The following is a 6000-nucleotide window of genomic DNA, read 5'->3' on the forward strand; positions in this document are numbered from 1 at the left end:
TTTCAAAAAGAGTCCTGCATGCAATTGGCATATTGGGATGCGGAAGTGGTTCTGGTGTGGACTGGGGAAAGATCAGCTGCTAAACTGCCTTCTAAGGAGCATTTATGCACACACTGAGCTTTCTGTTTGCTGAATGGGACAGTCAAGTCTTGGGGAGAGCTGAACGGCTGGGAGGAGGAGAGAGTAACTGTCCTTCCCTGCCCTTCCCTCACTGCCATCCTTCAGCATAACTGTGAAATGAATTCTTAAAGGACATAGCTTAGAGAGACTTCAGTCTTGTTTGTCATGTTCTATTTCATTTATTTAAGTAGATCTACAATAAATACGTCAGAAGATTAACATTTGTCAATTCTGGTTGGTGAGGCACATGCATATTTATTCTTTTTTTTTTTCTTTGACTACAACAAAATAATATGGCTTTGAAGAATCACTCTATATATTGACTTGCCTTGGGCTTTTGTGTGTCTTTATCCCACAAGATTACCACTGCCACCCTCCCTAACTTGTACTTCTTGTTCCCAGCTGAACACTGCCGTGGGCAGGATTGCTGCCGTTTAGTCATCAAGTTGTGTCCAACTTTTTGAGACTGCATGGACTGTAGCCCGCCAGGCTCCTCTGTCCACGGGGTTTCCTAGGCAAGAATCCTGGAGTAGGTTGCCATTTCCTCTTCCAAGGGATCTTCCTGACCCAGAGATTGAACCTGTGTCTCCTGCACTGGAGAGCAGATTCTTTACCACTGAGCCACCAGGGAAGCCCCGTGGGCAAGATAAAGATCAACATGTGAGTGGTGACTATAGTCACAGGCATATGAATATATGGACTCCGTGGTCAAAGAGAAGCATATAGGGGTCTGAGATGCATGGATAATGCCTCAAGCAACTCACCTCTCTAGAAGGGACCAGTTCACAGTCACCAACAACTGTGACTGACAACCAGCCAGAGGAGAGGGGACCCCCCCTATAAGGCAGTGTTCGAGCTACAATGGGCTTGGGATCAGGCCAAGATCTCTGTGGCCAGTAAGAGCTCTGACAACATAGGCTAGGGTGTTATCTTCATAAATTTTCAATAGTCTTTAAAAATCTTAATAAATTTTGAGAGCATAAAGAGGTTGAGACCAAAAACTTTGACAACCACTGGATTAGGGCACTACGTGAAGACTGAGTTAATACACATAAAGTGTCCGACTATGAAAAGTGCTCAGTTATAATATTAGTTGTCTGCACATATTTACTCTGTACAGACATTGGTAGAAGTGTTTGCTTAATCCTCACACGCCTCTATAAGTAGCACTATTGTCTTTTTACACTTGAGAAAAATGAGACACTTGAGAAAAAAGAGAGGTTAAATAACCTGCCCAAGGTTGAACAGTGAATGGTGGGCCTGGAATTGCAACCCAGGGAGTCTGACTCCAAAATCTGGGCTCTTGATCCCTGTGTTATACTCTTGATGTTGGTAATGGTAATTTAGACTCTTTGGTTTCAGGTTACTAACTGTAATTATTTTCCCCAAGCCTTTTACAAGGTCTTATTTAATATTCCAGGTTATTCTCAAAGGTACTAGGGGACTGGAATAAAGGGATGATATTGATAGAGAGAGCGGTACCCCTCCCACTCCTGTGGTAGAAGCAGTATGCATTCACAGAGCTCAGAAGAATCAACTGAAAAGTCCAGCTGTCCCTCCTTATGGAGAGATTTCCCCTCCACAGTCAACCTGAAGGACCCATATTGCATTTGTTAAGTAACATGGTACTCGCTCTCTACGTGGACCAAAGCCCTCAAAGAAATGACAATCTAATTGAAGGGGATGAAACAAATATATGAAATAACAGCTAGAACAGATGACAGTACCTAATTAAGTGCTAAATTAACAAGAAACCAGATTGAACTTTTTTTAGAAAACTTCTCTTAGATGATTCAGAAAATACTTTAGGCTCTACAGTGCCTCTGGGTCATAATTACAAACAGTAATTACTATTGTCCTTCTGATGTCACACAACTCTGAATTAAAATTTTCTCACATGTCGATTTGGCGAGCTTTTCCCCTCAACTACAGATCCTGGCTTTGGTTTTCAGTCTCCCCCATGCCCACAGTAAAATCCTATTACATCAGCCACCAGCCCCGGACTCAGGGAAGCTTTCTCTGTACACCTTTGGAATATTGTCAAGGACTTTCATTACAATACACAAAGCTATTTGTATAGGTGACGCCTGTTAGGCACTGGTACCAACAAGGGTTGGACTTCTCTGGGCTATTTTTCTTTCATGCATATTGTGGATTTTGTGTCTCACCTGATCTCCTCTGTTTTAACAAACAGATCTTTAGAGCCAAGGTTGTGGTTTGCAGTCTTCTTGGTATATGTTTCTGTTTTGACTTCCTTCGCAGGTCTTCTTAAGCTATTTGCTTTCTGTTTTTGCTCTTCATCGTCATTTTGGTATCTTGTGCTTTAGTTAACCTTGTAAACTAAGTCGCTTGCAGCAATAAGGTGGGTTGTAAGAAATAAGGTAGATAATCTGTTCTGCCTTCTCTGGTGGCTCAAGACGGTAAAGAATCCACCTGCAATGCAGAAGACCTGGGTTCAATCCCTGGGCTGGGAAGATCCCCTGGAGGAGGGCATGGCAGCCCACTCCAGTATTCTTGCCTGGAGAATCCCATGGACAGAGGATCCCAGTGGGCTACAGTCCATGGGGTTATAAAGATTGGACACGACTGAGTGACTAAGCACAGCCCATCTGTTCTGCCACCCGCTAGCAACATGGCCTGAGCAAGACCTTCAACTCTAGGCTTCTGTCTGTAAAATGCTCACCTCCAAGGGGCCTTCCAGTTCCATTTATGGCTCTTAGTAGTGGATAATGGAGAATTAAGGCAACTAAGATGTTTCAGGGCCAGGGTTACAGACTGAAAGGTGCACTAAAGAACTTCCTGGGTGTCACGGGAGTCCAAGCATGGGTTGGAAAAGAATTTCCAGACACAGAGTATTGGAGGAAGGAGTGAGTCTATTAAAAACAAAGAGCAGAGATAAAGAGGGCACAGCCAGTACCACGGGCCAGCCTCCTGACAGACTAAAGAGAGCCAACTATTAGGACAGTGGGCCGGCTCAAGGGGGAGCTGATCTTTACAGCCTCAAGACAAAGGAAATCCCTGTTGGAAGGGTGGCATTGGGTGCTTGGTTAGGGCGTTATGCCAGGGTGGGTATTTTTGCATAATATGGGGTCAGCAAGCTGGCTGGTAACGATCAGGGCAGCTTTTTGCAAAGGTTACAATGGGGCTCAGTCAGTTCCAAAGATGACTTTGATTCTGGGCTCTGCTCTCTGTGATCTTGGTGTAGGGCTCCACACCAGCGTCCTTCTCAGATATTACCAACCAACAGGTATCATCTGGTTGTTTGTTTTAGTCGCTAATTCATGTCTGACTCTTTTCCAACCCCGTAGATGGTAGCCCACCAGGCTCCTCTGTCCATGGGATTTCCCAGGCAAGAATACTGGAGTGGGTTGCCATTTCCTTCTCCAGGGGATCTTCCTGAGCCAGGGATCAAACCTGTATCCTGTGCTGGCAGGCAGGTTCTTTACCACTGAGCCACCAAACGGTTTTCTGGACAAGGATGCAGAGAGTGGAAGGTGGAAATGTTACCTCCACAATCCTTCCCTCTTGTCCTGACCTGTGCCAAGGACATTTTCGCTTGTTGAGCATCTACTTTGTTTAAGGCAGGATGCTAAGAGCAGAGAGAGGAAACAAAGTAAATAAGATCTGGTCTCTGCATTTGAGAAGCTTGGCAAGTAGCCTGGCCTTGGGTAGCCTATCCCTTCTCCAGGGGCATCTTCCCAACCCGGAAATCCAACCGGGGTCTCCTGCATCGCAGGTGGATTCTTTACCAACTGAGCTATCAGGGAAGCCCTTCGGCAAGTAAGGGAGACCAGCTCTTGGGAAGTGAACCCAAGGCAAGGAGGGTTGATGTTGGGAAGAAGTGTCAGGTGAGGGCTGCTTAAAGGGCCAGAGCTGCTCTAGCAGGGCCAGCCCTGACTCCCCAGACTGGGAGAGCAGTGCTGGGTGGGGGAGAGGGCCCTGCTTGGCTGCCCTGAGGCCGCAGCAGCAGAAGAGCCCCTTGGGGGAAGGAGGCAGCTCACCTGGCTGCAGGTGTCGAGGCTCCGCTCATGCGAATCCACAATAATCGTAACTTCACATGTGAGTTAACTTCTTTTCCCCGGCTCTGCCAAGCTTCTGTGCCAGATGGTGCTTGCCTCTCACATCTGATTTACTGTGGGGCAGAGCAGCTGTGCCTCCACCCAGGGCAGGCCCACATCTGGTGAGCAGTTGGTAAAAGTCTCTGCAGATGACTCTCTCCCTCACAGCCTATTCCTCAAGGCAAGTCTCTTTCTGTCACGGTTTTTTATATGCTTTCCTCTCTGGGCTTATTTCTAGGACTGAGTTGAGGATCCGTCAGCCACAGATCTGCGTAAGCACCTTCATGCTGAGGAAAGGCTCTTGCTGCGATATACGATATATACGGAAGGCTGCTACCGTATTCTGTAGGAAAAACACTCATGGAGAAAGTGCAGAGACAGACGTGTTGGCTTCCTACCCAAGAGCCATCCCTCCCTTTTTCCCTGTGTTTGTAGGACCCTGATTTTATTTCAGGAGGCAGTCTGCTCCATCCAGAAAGGACTTCGGCCCCCAACTTCAAAGGATGAGAACTGACTGCTTCAAAGTGACCCCATCCCTCTTTCCAGTAATTGGATTGGGGGTGTGAAGATGAACCAGGAGTAGCCAATGCTACATAAGTGAAAATCTGCTGGGAGGTTTCTGCGAATAATTTCACTGCATCTCTAAAAGAGAGAGAGAGAGATGCCAAGATAAATAAAAACATATGTGCAGACAAATACTCGGAGAAGGCAATGGCACCCCACTCCAGTACTCCTGCCTGAAAAATCCCATGGACAGAGGAGCCTGGAAGGCTTCAGTCCATGGGGTCGCTGAGGGTCGGACACGACTGAGCAACTTCACTTTCACTTTTCACTTTCATGCATTGGAGAAGGAAATGGCAACCCACTCCAGTGTTCTTGCCTGGAGAATCCCAGGGACGGGGGAGCCTGGTGGGCTGCCATCTATGGGGTCGCACAGAGTCAGACACAACTGAATCGACTTAGCAGCAGCAGCAGCAGCAAATACTAGTACCTGAGTGTTCATAGCAACTCTATTCCTAATAGCCAAAAACTTAAAACAACCCAAAAATCTACCAGAAGTTGAATGAATATACAACTCATAGTATATTCAAACAGGCTTCCCTGATGGCTTAGCAGGTAAAGAATCCACCTGCAATGGAGGTAGACGTGGGTTCAATCCCTGGATCAGGAAGATCCACTGGAGGAGAAAATGGCAACCTTTAGTATTCTTGCCTGAAACATCCCATGGACAGAGGAGCCCGGCGAGCTTCAGTCCATGGAGTCACAAGAGTCAACATGACTAAGCACGTTTATTCAATGGAATTAATCAGTAACAAAAAGGAGTGAACTAACTAATATATGCAAAACATTGATGAATCTCAATGTCTTTATGCAGGATGAAGAGTCCGTACTCTGTATTCTATTTCCATGATGATCTAGAAAATATAATTTAATCTATAGTGGTAAAAATCAGAAAATAGTTACTGGCCCTTGGTGGGGGGATTGACTGGGAAGAGACTCAAAGAAACTTTTAGGGATGGTGTTCTATGTCTTGATTACAGTGATGATTATACAGATGTACATATTTGTCAAAACTCCTCTGACCATACACTCAAAGTAGGTGCAATTTATAGGATGAAATTATATTGCAATATATTTGAAATCAAAAAAGAAAGAAACAGCTCACTTCAGCAGCATTGATTGTAAGGGGAAAAAAATTCAAACAAAAAAGAGAAAGAATAATCTACATATTCCTCAGGAATCCTTTGAGTTTCATTTCTGTGTATTTGTATGCAAATAGCTGTAGTTGGTATGTGTGAAGTAAAAGTCGCTCAGTTGTGTC

The sequence above is a fragment of the Bubalus kerabau genome, chromosome 12, assembly GCF_029407905.1.
Source record: "Bubalus kerabau isolate K-KA32 ecotype Philippines breed swamp buffalo chromosome 12, PCC_UOA_SB_1v2, whole genome shotgun sequence".
Classification (NCBI taxonomy): Eukaryota; Metazoa; Chordata; class Mammalia; order Artiodactyla; family Bovidae; genus Bubalus; species Bubalus kerabau.